This window comes from Lampris incognitus, chromosome 9 (assembly GCF_029633865.1).
Source record: "Lampris incognitus isolate fLamInc1 chromosome 9, fLamInc1.hap2, whole genome shotgun sequence".
NCBI lineage: Eukaryota > Metazoa > Chordata > Actinopteri > Lampriformes > Lampridae > Lampris > Lampris incognitus.
Genome location: NC_079219.1, coordinates 21,876,582 through 21,891,004, shown reverse-complemented (window position 1 = coordinate 21,891,004; position 14,423 = coordinate 21,876,582).

The following is a 14,423-nucleotide window of genomic DNA, read 5'->3' as shown; positions in this document are numbered from 1 at the left end:
TTTAGCACGGCGAAAAGCCCTGAGAGTGTGCCTATGATGTAAATATAACTTTTTTATTATTTATTTGACTAATAATCAACCTATGCGCAGACATGAATAATGCTGTCAATGTGCTGGTGCCCCGTCACTGATTATGTTTTCATCTGACATGGTGCTCCGACACCAGATTTTGTTAAGTAGGCCAAATTTTTTTTTTTTCCCTCTCTGTTTTTGTATGTTTTTGGTGGTGTCCTTTTTGGGAAATTCGGGATGTGTTTTGTCTTTTGTGTTGCACTGCTGTGGGCTGGGAGAAACGGAATTTCGTTTCTTTTGTGTACGCAAGTACACGAAAGAAATGACAAATTGTTCCTGATTCCTGATTCTATCACTATCTTGGCCTTGCTATTATGAATCCTCTTCTATAGGACAGCGGTCTGTTTAGGCGTCAACTGTGCAGTGTGTTTCCCTGTTGCTGGATGTTTTAAAGCTGCATGCTTTCACTTCTTCCATCCGCTACTGACATGATGTTATGTTACGTCTGATTGTGATGGGCAGGCCAGGGCCCGCTTTGACCATCTTGCCAGTGGGGCCCGGCGCTGACTCGTTATGCCTGTGCCTGTCGAAGATACACAGGAGAGAAAATTTTTTACAGTACAGATCTACAATAGTGCATCGCTCTATTCCCCTTTCATTCTCTCTCGCTCATTGGTCTTTTGGTCTTCCACTGATTTTTGCCCAGGGTCAAGTGGTTTGTTTGTGTGAGAGACATACCCCTAAGACACAAGAGCAATAAATCCTTTAAAGGATTAGCTCAAGAAAAGCCGGAAACTTGGAGCTAAAGCAAATAACAGGTAAATAACAGATTATTCCCACTGGCAACCCAATACTTTGTGTGTGTCTGTGCATGTGTGCCTGCACGTGTGTGTGAATGCATGTGTATTTTCATGTTGCATTAAGTGTTGAGTGTGTGCATTTGTCAAAGAGAGACTTTTTGTCTCTTACTGTATATTTCTCTGACTTTATTTTAGCATTGCAGTCCTCGCGGTGGGGCTGATGTTCTGTATTCTGAATCATTTCCATTTTTCTCACACTGTGAGTCTCTGAGGCATAAATGTGAGAGTCTCACCCTTTCTCCACCAAACAAAGGTCTCAGAGAGTGCTTGTTCCATTGGGGGGGAAGCTTTACCCAGGGATGTGACAGAATAAAGACCTTCACTCCCCAACTGCAGTGAACAGGAGGAAAAGGATGAGAAAGGGTTGGACGTTTTGTTAAGCTGAAACCATCATCTCATTTTCTTCTGTCTCAAAGACCACCTGCCCTATTTGATTGCAATGCCTTCTCCGCACATGAAAAAACTACTTCGTTTTAGTTGTCTCTTTTCACACTTTTACTTTTTTTTGGGGGGGGGGATTTTTCCCCGTTTCTCCCCAGTTGTACCTGTCCAATTACCCCATTCTTCCGAGCCGTCCCGATCGCTGCTTCACCCCCTCTGCCGATCTGGGGAGGGCTGCCACTTCTTTTCACCTGACAGTGAGGAGTTTCACCAAGGGGACATAGTGCGTGGGAGGATCACACTATTCCCCCCCCGAATAGGCGCGCCGACCCACCAGCACCCGCAGACATGGCCAATTGTGTCTGTTGGGATGCCCAACCAAGCTGGAGGCAACACAGGGATTCGAACAGGGGACCCCCATGTTGGTAGGCAACGGAATAGACCGCCACGCCACCCGGATGCCCCATATACACTTTTCCTTTTGAAGACTTGATCATCTGCCGTTAGGCAACACTATTCAACCCATTCAAACAACAGCCTTTTCTGCTGCCTTTCCTGCCTCGTGGATCTGTATCTTCTTTAAAAGTTCCCGTCACAAAGTTTGGAGATTTTGAATTGCTGCAAGTGACATGTACCACAGTTTGATGTGCTGTACATTGAGAAAGAATCGTGTTCGCAATATGCAACAAAGAGGAAGAGGGAAGGGATGAGAGATGGGATTTTTACAGGCCCAGGTTTAATTGCAACTCATGCCATCGTCAGCAAGAGTTCTGAGAATGTATTTATGAGTAAAGCCCTTGCATTACCACGCAAGCGTGGCTGTCACTCTTTATTTCCAGTTACATGCAGTTGCTCTTGGCTGCAACTCTACTCACCACACAGTTTCATAGATTCCATAGAGTCACTTGCAGCTGCAGCTATTCACTCATTACCCACACAGTTTTTGGCTGTCAGCCATCACGTGTCTGTGATTTGTATACCAATGATTGATGTCTCAGAAGTGCACGTCTATGTCTCCGACCGAGGATGTCATTAAACCAGCCTCATCCCCCTGATCTTCCTCTGCCCCTGTTCCTTCCATTATTTGACGGTCCCGTTGCTACAAACAGCGCCACCGCAGAGAGCAACAGCAAACCATGAGACAGGGCCTGAGGGAGGAATGTGGTCAGGTGTCATGAAATTGCAGGGGCAAATTGCTGTCAGTGGATAAAAGACAGCTTATTGCTGTCAATGGACACCCTTTAGTTTCAACACGTCATTATTGCGCTAAGGGAAGACGCACTTAACAGTTCATAGTTGCAGATCAGTGGTTTATCAACCATGTGCAATGGAGGGCTGCGTGTATGCACGTTTTCTCTCCGACCGAAAACGACACGAGCTGATTTCACCGATTAGTCCTGTTCCGTTTGTGTGTGAAGACATGCTAAGTCAGTGAAAGATGTAGTGTTGGGTTGGAAACAAAACTTGATTACACACAGTCCTCCATGGCACACGGTTGAATACTGCTGGTTTTAGACGGTGACCAGTGGAAAGTAGTGATTATGTAATCCGTGTGTGCAGGCATGCAGCGTATCTACAGTCATTAATAATTTATGCCCTCCTTTTAACGTCATCGCACCACAGCATCATTACCCTTGTTTCATCTCCATGGCATTTATGTGTATGTTCCTAACATGGGAGACACCACCCCACACACACACACACACACACATACACACACATACACACACACCACCATCACAACCACCACTCTTCTATCCCTGTTTTCCAAACCAGGATTTCTCATCTTAGAGAAGGAGGATGGATGATCTGGGGTTCATGTGTTTCTATATGGGCACGTGCACTCACTTTGGTCGACCTACCAAAGATCCCCCTGTGATCAAAACATTATTTTTTGCACAATAAAGATGTGTGTGGAGCAATATAGTGTGGGGCATTTCTGTCAAACTCCTGCTGGCAAACCTCCCATTATTTTTGCTGAATTATTGCAGATGATGGGATGTATTTGAAACATTTGGTTAATGGGAATCAAATGGAGAAAACAATCACATTCCACAGCAGATCTAAGATTGACTTCCTGACCCCTTTATCCAATCTCTCTCACTCTCTCTCTCTCTGTCTCTGTGTGTGTGTGTCTCTCTCTCGAACACACACAGACACACACCGTCAAATTTATCTCCTCCTCGTTAATGGCAGCGTTTCACCTGTTGTCCTTGAAGCTTATTTAGATCATCGTAAAGCTTTTCATGTTCGAGCTTCAGTCGCTCTAAAGCTGCACACAGTGTCATGGATTATAGCTAAGGAGGCCTGAAACAGAATATAAATGGACATAAAAGAAGGCTTGCCTCTGAATGCTTTAATCTTCAAATTTCCCCTCAAATCAAAGAGACATTTTTAGATTTTCTACGAGTAAACTTTATGTCGGTTCGCTGCTATGCTCTTGTAGGTAACAGTGCCCCAAAGGCATGATTTCAGAACTTTTCCTTCCCTGGCTGAGATCTAGGCATCTTTGATTGTGGGAATTTATTTGAAATCTGCATAAACTGTGTCAGTAGAGGGAGAAAAACAATAGAGGGTGAGAAATAGGAGAAAATGAACTATTGGAGTTTTTCTTCAAGAGGAAAATATGCTCCTGGTGCATTATTTTCTTTTGAATGCATGCTGTACCACAGCTCCAATGTAATTTGAACACATCTAAAAGAATTCATTATAGAATAGCTCAAACATAGTCCATCCATCCATTATCCAAGTCGCTTATCCTAATTAGGTTCACGGGATGCTGGAGCCTATCCCAGCGGTCATTGGGCGGCAGGCGGAGATACACCCTGGACAGGCCACCAGTCCATCACAGGGCCGTCACATTCACACCTAGGGACAATTTAGTATGGCCGATTCACCTGACCTACCACCACCACACAGAGGACAATCTGGGATGTCTGTCAAGGTTGGACAACCCCGGGGTTCAAACCCAGGACCTTCTGGCTGTGAGGTGACTGGGCTAACCACTGCACCACCGTGCCACCCCAAACATAGTCTTGGATCGCTATTTCAAAAACTATTTCATGAACAATGCCTCCATGAACAGATGTGCACAAAGGATGGAGAGATAGTTAATTGGTCATACGATATGTAATTTTGAATGCACGATGTACTGGAACAATAATTTAGAAACTTTATGAGCTCTTTATGAAAATTCCCAGAGCACCACAGTTGCTGATTAGTGTATGAACAGATAAACACATGAGCACACATCCACAGAAGTACCTGCGAGCTTCAGCTCTGTCGTCGGTCATATTTTCAAGAGGATTCTGATCAGAGGCGTATCATTGTTGGACGATACCTGTTAGCAGACACACGCCTATCCAAGGACCCCCAAAACTACGAGGGCCTGTTTTCTTTGTTCATGTCATTCTCACACTATTCCAAGGGATTTGTAAGAGAGCGTGATAGATTAATCCTCCCTGGCCTGAAAATCTTGTATACTTCGCTGAATTGCAGGAATTTGCTTTTATCAGGACACATTTGGGCGGCACGGTGGCGCAGTGGTTAGCGCGGTCGCCTCACAGGAAGAAGGTCCTGGGTTTGAGCCCCGGGGTAGTCCAACCTTGGGGGTCGTCACAAGTCATCCCCTGTGTGGAGTTTGCGTGTTCTCCCCGTGTCTGTGTGGGTTTCCTCTGGGTGCTCCGGTTTCCTCCCACAGTCCAAAGACATGTAGGTCAGGTGAATTGACCATACTAAATTGTCCCTATGTGTGTGTTTGTGTGGGGTGGGGTGGGGTGGGGGGCCTGTGATGGACTGGCGGCCTGTCCAGGGTGCCCCCCACCTGCCGCCCAATGACTGCTGGGATAGGCTCCAGCATCCCCACTACCCTGAGAGCAGGATAAGCGGTTTGGATAATGGATGGATGGGACACATTTGGATTTCTAGTCCAAAATGCAAAGTTACCCAACCAACCAACCAACAATAAATTTTCATTTTGTAACATTTACAAAAAATAGGATATATTACATATAATCTGAATTTACTTTCCAGCGATTTTGGAGTTTGTACCATTTGCCATGGGCACCATGGGTGCATCATATTAGGATGGCAAGTGGTGAGCTGGGTCGTCAAGGTGAGGCAGTTAAAAACCACAGGTTAACATCAGTTTTGCTTGACTACAGTGGGGCTGTCTGGTAGAGAAAAAGTACAGTGATGCAGAGCTGATTTGTATACTGATACACAGAAAGCAAGAATGTTTTCTAAATTTAATTCTAAACTGCCATCCCACAAAGACCAGCACAGATGCTAAGCAGCACCAGTTTGCAAATAGCTCCATAACACAAATGTGTAAATCTGACAGCTGTAGAAAATGGGTCTGCCAAAACGTACTCCATTCAAACTATTCCGTATTTCCAGTGAAAAGACAACTGTGATAAATGGACTGCATTTATACAGTGCTTTTCCAGGTGCAACAGCCACTCAAAGCACTTTACAATTAATGCCTCACATCTACCTGCACACACACACACACACATCATGCAAGGTAACAGCCAACTCATCAGGAGCAGTTAGGGGTTAAGCGTCTTGCATAGGGACACCTTGACATATTTACCAGGAGGAGCCGAGCATCATACCAGCAACCCTCCAGTTACCGGGTGACCTGCTCTACCTCCTGAGCTACTGCCGCTCTTATAAACGATGTGCTTTACAGATGCCAGTTAACTCATCCTCAGGCTGGATGCAGCTTCAAGGCAGACAGCTTGAAAGGATGCCTGACAAATGTTATGCCATGAACTTCCCCAAGTAAGGGGGAAGAATAGGACAGGACCTACAGGACAGGACCTACAGGACAGGACCTACGCGAGACTTCTCGCTTTGAGGAGAAAAGTTGTATATTGTAGCTTTAACCCTGGTATGCGACAAAGTAAGGGGTAAGTGACCTGGTGTGCTGAGCTCAGGGTGGTTTTAGAAAACCTGCATTAGCTAATCATTCTAATCTTCACCGGGTGATGTACCGAGGGGTAACCGGAGAAAGCCTAATTGCCCAAAGCATTGGCTTGTGGTCGGTAATAGCGGTATTGTCAAGTACTATCTGATATCTACATATGGAGCTCGAGTTACGCAGCACTTTAAGAATATTGCATTTCATCTGTCGCGACTGGTTGGGGAAGAGAGTGGGGGGCTGTGTCGGAGGCCTATTTGATTATTCCCCGTCTCTCCTGCCAGACTCTTTCACTGGCACGGGGCCTCGTCCCTTTTTATGGAGAATAGAAAATGACAATATGGAGTGCAAGGGGCAGAACGGTGGACTTGACAACTGGCGACCGAGATTGTAACTAGAGAAATGTGAATGTAAAGTATTTCCACCACCACTCGGGTTCCAGGGAGAATGATCTCCAGCAGAAGTCTTGGACGTATGGCGGGTAACAGCCTCTATCGCTTCATATGGTGTACCGCTCATCCCCTCCTGGATCTGTTCGGTGAGTCCCAGCCACTCATCATCCAGGGTAAATAGCCCGCTCAAGATCAGCCCCGAGATACTCGTGAAGTGCTTGTAGAAATGCCAACCGCTAAACCTTTTTAAGCACAGGGAGGCCCTGGTTGTTTGATCAGACTGCGCTGGAGCCACGAGTAACCAAATCATTTTCGACAACGTCATAAATTCTTGTTTTGCTTAGGGGGTTGCGCTATCCTTTTCAATGCTTTTTTGGGCAAACAGATAAACGGTTTGCATATGCAGCGGGGGACCTTGCGACCCCGCCTCCTCAAGGCCTGTCGAGCGTTCTAATTTGGGGGGGGGGATTACATGTTTTTAAATAAGATCTGCTCCATCTGACCTTGTAAAAGCGACGCTCTGCAGCGGGATGGAGCTCCTGTCGGCCGTCACCGCCCGTGGTGCCCTGCTGCTGTGGCGCGGAGGTCATTACTCACTGTGACAACCTCCACTGATCTACGGCATATTAACGGGCATTAAAATCATTCCCCACTGACCGCGTGGCTTTGCTTAACGAGCGCCACCGCAGCGAGGGATACCTGGGTCTGCCGAACGCGTGAGTGGCTGTACATCGGCTGCATTATCTTCAACATCCGAAACCCTTATACTGTCCCACAGCATCCGCTGCTAGTTGTCTCTAACGTTACAATACGACCCGGGCTGCTTTGCTCGGTGTCATGGTCAAATGGTTAATGGTAACCGGTGTTTTCAAGAGTGGGTTGAGAGATTAATTTCTCTCACATTTTGTAATTAAAAATCTTTATCGGCCTCCCACGGTGCATGCAAACTGCTCAGTGTACTTCGTGTGACGTACGAGAGAAGTCACATTAAGACATTATATTATTCTATTAAGACAATATATCAGCTTAAGTAATTTACACTCTCACCATCTCCCTCTGTCCCTTATATAATTTCTTATGTCCTCTTCATATATGAAAACAGCACACACACCACACAGAGTCCCGGCAAAATTGGAAAGGAACTGCACGGAGAGCAACAGAGCAGCCAAGATGATTTCCCCTTCAGGCCTCGGGCTATTTGTTATCATCGTGTGGCAGACAATTTTTCTCCAAAATAAACCTATTCTATTTTCTCTCTTCCCTAAACCTCAGTTTATGACACACACGCGCACACACACACACATATACACAGACACGCGCACACACACACACATATACACAGACACGCACACACACATATTCTCTCTTGTGGTTAGGTTGCCACAACAGAAACCAATAAGTGAGAGGGAAGTTTTGTGGCGAACTATATGCCGGTCTTTATCTAATTAATATTAATTCAACACTACATGAGAAAATAATTAAGCCCGTCCGGTGCTCTGTCCTTCACAGGATAAGCCCAACAGCCTGTAAAGTCCTCGCGTCACAGTCCACATACTTCTCAGGGTTCTGCTGCGTGGTCCCGTGTCTCGTGTACTCTGTAGGCCCCTCGCCCTCCGCCCCTACTGACAGACACATATACAAAGGGAAGATTAATTAGGAGTGCACACACCATTTAGACCAGGAGGGCCACTCATGGTTCTCTCTGTCTCACACCTTCTGAGTCCCCCTGCACTCAATCCCTGGCCCACGTGCACCAGTCGAGCCTTGATAATGTAAATAAAAGTTAAAAAAAAGTGTACGTGGTTTCTGGACTAGCTACAAGCTACTGAAAATGGTAATCCTGGTCCAGCTTGGCAAGACACAATGATGTGATGAAATTGTCCAGTAATTGCCCATTTTGTCCATGTGTCAGTCTCTTAAGGCAAAGCGTTGCCACTTCAGAGAATTACATTAAGCTAGGAGGTACAGGGGCATGTGCTGTATGGTTTTGTGCACAGCCAGGGACAATTATGTGACTATATATATATATATTTTTTTTTAAGAGCTTTAAAGCTTATAATTAAAGTTAAATGTTTAAGTGATCAAATGTGCACTGATGGTGTCCATCTACTTTACACCGAATTTCAACCCTGCCTCTAAATGACAAACCTAAAAAATGTAATTGAATGAATCGAGGGCTCTGATACTTTTTAAAAAATGTGTTTTAATGCATCAGTTAAGGTTAATCTTGAGTAAGAGGCATAAGGAGAAGAGATGGGAAAATCAGCAAACACCATAGCATTTCTCGTGTCTTCAGGGCCCACGGGTAGAACAGACAATCCTGCTCCTGCCAGCAGTTTTCAAGGCGGAGTCGTCTTTGTTGTTGATGCTAAGGAGGTCACCTGTTGACTGCTCTGTAAGGGTGTGTGTGTATGTGTGTGTGTGTGTGTGTGTGTTTGTGAAAGAGAGAGAGAGAGAGAGAGAGAGAGAGAGAGAGAGAGAGAGAGAGAGAGAGAGAGAGAGAGAGAGAGAGAGAGAGAGAGAGAGAGAGAGAGAAGAGAAGAGAAGAGAAGAGAAGAGAAGAGAAGAGAAGAGAAGAGAAGAGAAGAGAAGAGAAGAGAAGAGAAGAGAAGAGAGAGGCAGAGGGAGTGAGAGACAAACAGACAGAGGGAGCGACAGAGAGAGGGTGTGAGAAAGACAGACAGACGGACAGAGATGGAGAGACAGAGAGAGAGGGCGTGAGAAAGACAGACAGACAGAGAGGGAGTGAAGGAGAGACAGACAGGGAGGGAGGGGTGTGAGACAGACAGAGGGAGTGAGAGAGACAGACAGAGAGAAGAGGTGAAAGAGAGACAGACAGAGAGGGAGTGAGTGAGAGACAGACAGACAGACAGAGAGGGAGAGACAGACAGAGAGAGGGCATGAGAAAGAGAGAGACAGACAGACAGAGAGGGGTGAGAGAGAGACAGACAGACAGACAGAGAGGGAGAGGGAGAGAGAGAGGGGGAGTGAGAGAGACAGACAGAGAGAGAGAGAGAGAGAGGGAGAGACAGACAGAGAGAGAGAGCGATAGACAGAGAGGGGGAGTGAGAGAGAGAGACAGACAGACAGAGAGCGACACACACACGCGCACACACACACACACACACACACACACACACACACACACACACACACACACACACAGACAAAGAGAGATAAATAGCCCTCTCACACAGAAAGGTCTATTTATGTAAAACCTGGTAACGTCACCAGTTTGTCTTGAATCATCTTTGGTGTGAGGAGATCTGCTGGAAGACTCTGCCCTTGGCTTTGCAGTCTGTTGACTCAGTGGACAGTTTTAAAAGGCAGCAAAAGAAACTCACCTGTTTAGTCTATCTTTTGTTTAGTCTTTGTCTTATATACATGCATTGCTTTCCTGTTGTTTGGCTTACGTTATCTCTTTTAATCTTTTAAACTTTTATTTATTCATTCATTTATATGATCAATTCTTTTTTTCTCTTTTTTTCTTTCATTATGACGCACTTCATGACTCTGTCTGTAAAGGTACTAAATCCTAATTAGTCCTGGGTATGGCCCACCGACCTTCCTATGCAGTTTCCTAAGACTGCGATGGTATCTCATGTTTGACAAGTTAAGTTTATCTCACAACCAATGAAATGCATGTTCCAGGTATGCAAAGACGACACCTTCCCATTCTGGCAGCCAAAACAGTCCTCCCTATTTTGCTGCAATGTAAAAAGTGGCATAATAACAACAGCAAAAAGCCAACTGCATGTTGTGCGAATATTGGCAATGTGTGTAAAATAGTGGCATATTGGTATAATCTAGTCATCTCTCTATGTTTTCCAAGCTCAGAATTAACAAAGAGATGATGATACCATAGGACAGGATGGTGTCTCGTGTGACTGAACTGCAGGGATTTTCCAGGTCTGTGTCAAAGAGGGCTTCTCGGCAGAAAGCTAGAATTGACTTTGCATTGTGAGAGGTCTTACCAACAATCCCAAGATTTGAAGTCCAGGAAAACACCTGGATTTAGATGGGAAAGGGGCTATAGAGAGATAACTTGCCTCGTATGCATGCACATGTGCGTGCATGCACTGGGCCTACTGATGCATATATGAGAGCAATTGGTGTTTACAACAATTCATGGATGTCATGGATGCATGAAATAATAATGAAAAAATATAACTGCTACATTTTGAGACCATAAATCAAACCCGTTAATTGTGGCTGCCACGCTTGCTTTAAAGGGCAACGTCTCAGGAAGTTTCTTCTGTTGTTGCTTTTTTTTTTTTGCTGTTTTTTTTTTTGTTCCAACCTTTTGAGTTGCAAAAAGGTGCATAAAGCATTGCAGCAGCGATAGCTTTTTATCTTTACTCCAAAGCTGTAAAGTAAAAAAAAAAATCAATAAAAAAATACAAACCCAGCAAAATTGTGTAAAAATGAAGAATTCAGCAGGAATTCTTGCCACGGTGACCCTAAGGCAGTGCTACTTGTGTGTTCAGATGTACAGAGGAGTGACTTTTGGAGAAGAAAAAAAGATGAGTTGAATTCTGGTAAAAGAAAAGATTGTTCTCATGTGGATGGTACAGTTTATTTGCCTTACTCATAGTTAAAGACATCGTTGTGTGAAAAATAATGTTCTTCTAGATCAATGAGTGATGTGTAACAATGTAAGATTAAAGCAGTAATAGAAAAATACGAGAAATTAGTGTTAAATGCCAGCATTGGCCCTCATTCGTCAATGTTTTGTGCGTTCAAATTTGTTCTTACACACCCATGGGATGTTTTAGCCCTGAAGTTTGTCTCAGAGACCAGTGTAGAACCAGGGTAACTCCTGGATTTAGACATGAGTTGGCTAACACTGATGTCTTTGCCAGCCTGGGTGATTGCTCGTTGCAAGAGGTATAGACAGAAGATGTTAGGGGGAAGGAATTACAAATAACCATCAGGCTTCGCTTCTGACTGTCAGACAAACTTGACAGTTAAAAAAAAATTGCATGGGTGTGTAATAACAAATCTGTACCTACATACAAATGATTGATGGATGAGGCCCCTTGTGTAGTAAATTAAAATGTTTTCCCTGTCTCTTGTTGCACAAGTGCATTTTCCCACCCACCTCTGACGGCTTTGTACATCATCAGGAAGACTTATTTTAGTACCACTGGTCGTAATATCTTGGTGTATTTTCCAATAATCCAGGTAAGGAGCTCACAGAAAGTTGAATCAGTTCATCTGGACACAACGTTTATTGGAAGAAATGTTTCATCACTCATCTTACGTGATGAAACGGATGAGGATGAGGATATGCACATCCTGGATAGGGAGGAACGCTGGTTTGAACAGAGAGTCAAAGAGGCCTACTACGTGAAGAGGGAATGACCATCCCTGAACGGGGGGGGGGGGGGGGGGGCTTAAGAGTACATTACAATGCTGTGATTGCAACTATTCTACAATCCTCTGTGAAGGGTACACATGGGCATGGTAACTCTAGTTAATGCTCACAGCAGTTTGCATATGAAACCGATCGTTGCTTTCGGGCGTTATGCCACTGTATTGTTTATAAGGGTGGGGACATGCAGTCAATTGAGACTGAAGAGGTCACTTAGCTGAGTGATGAAACGTTTCTCTCAATAAACGTTGTGTCCAGATGAACTGATTAAACTTTCTGTGACTGGTCTTAATGGTTTCTCCTGCTTCATCAGACTGACACGATAGCTATTTGATCAGACACTTATAATTATTATTATTATTTTATTACACTTATGTTGTTCATAGGATGGCTGCAGATTGATCACTCATTCGGACAATGCTTTAGATCTTTTTTTCCCTTTCCTCTTTAAAATAACATTTTTTACCACAACATTTAAAAAAAATCAAATACAAATTCACATGTAAATCAGATATTCACAAAATAACCACTGAGACAAAAAGAAAAAGACTTGACTATTTGGATGGCGTCCTTGCTCTGCTTGAGGCAATTTGTAATCTAAGATGACTTGACGCCAAAGACCAGAGCCAGCAATTTCATAAACTAGAAAACAGTCCTCTCAGCACACCTGCAAGAATATCAGCAGGTTAAACAAACACGTTTTAGCCACTAAGACAAAGGAGATGTGGTGATATGTGTGAACTTATTTTCTAGCCGTGTCGCTCGTACATTAAGTGCGCTATGCGACTCCTAATGTGTGCCAATGTCTGGTTACCCATGTGTCTGGCATATACTGTGCTAAACTCAAATATTAGTTTATCTCTCGTGTGTTGTCACAGAAATTGTCTTAAAATGCTCAACCTTACAAAAACATGGATCACATGACATAGAAAATATGAGAAACAAATAAACATGTTCTCTGAAATCACCAAGGATAAAGGTCACCCAGTAAAGGTCAGTATGTTATTAGCATTTTACATCTTCAACTATCATGCTGTTATTCAACATATTCACATTTTGTGAAAACCAGCAGCTACCTCATCGGAGCCTCAGTGCTGGCACTCTCTTTCTTACAAAGGTCATATCAGGATGTTTCCATTTATGGCATTTTACATGTTCGACTCCCCGTTCAACTGTTTTCATATCATTTAAACAAGTTCAGCACATACTTTCACAAAAGGCACTTTACGTCATGCATGACTCGTGATACCTCCATGAGCTCTCCCATCCTCCCTCTCACTCTGCGTCTGCTGCCTCGGCACAAGCGGCAGATGCCGGATGGCAGAACTCGCTCAGAGAGACCGCAGCACTGTCAGCTCAGATCTGTCTTCGTTTAGGAGGATGCTTGTTCATTAGGCCCAACATGGCCCAACAGGAGGTGGGCTGCCACAGCACACTCATGTGTAGCATCATAAATCCCCATTAGAGAAGAGGAGCCATCTCATGTGGGGAAGCAGGAAAGGGGTGACAACGAGGAGCCCAGGCCAATGATGCCCAACGCAGATGCCACATGGGCGTAACTACATTATCCTGGCGAGCGGGAGCAACCATGCCGAAATTATATCCCCCCTACTGTGCATATCAAGGTGATTCAGTGCAGTCTCTAGCACGTTGCTACTTGCTGTGGAAAGAGCTCACCCGGCTTTCCGTTTAATCAGCACATAAAGGCGACCACCATTTCCAGAACCTGTTTTTCCAAAGAAAGGTCAGTGGCAGGGGCGACTTGCCAGGTGTTTGTGGAGCAGCCGACCAGTGCAGTGAATGTAATTATGGCACTCTGGCAATCTGATAACCCACCAGTCTGTCTTTCGACAATAGGAAAGAGCACTGGCATATTAAATGAGGCTCAATAAATATGGCCGTGGGAAAGGTAGAGTGCTTGTTTATGCGGGCGTTAGGAAAAGAGTGGGGGTTGTTCAGATGTGGGCCAAGATGACAAGAAGATTGCACCTGTAGTAGCAGGTAATAATTATAAAGTTGCCATCTGCAACATAATTGTAAGGACTGAACAGGTCAGACAAAATAAGATGGTGGAGGAGGAGGTGTGGAGGAGGAAGAACAATGTCGACATGCAGCTGGAGGGGGGGTAGCGCTCCCCGCATCTGTGGTAAAGTTCTGTTTAATGAAATGAACAAACATCTGCCCTGCTTTGTCATAATAGTTGGCTGCTGTCTATCTATCTGCCTGAACAGACAGATAAAGTGGCTCGGGGACCTGTCCGGCACAACGCTGCCTTTGGCCTTTTCCCGGCCTCGCTGCCATAAGTCAGCCACCAGCTATTTAGAAGTCAAAGCTGTTAGGAGACCAGATTTAACAAGCACAAAAGACCCACTGTGTGTGAGTCAGGAAGAGAAAGAGCTGTTGTGCTTTGAGCGTAAAGGCCCCCCCCCCCCACCTTCCACCCCTCATAGACACACACATGCACACATCAGTTTCATTCT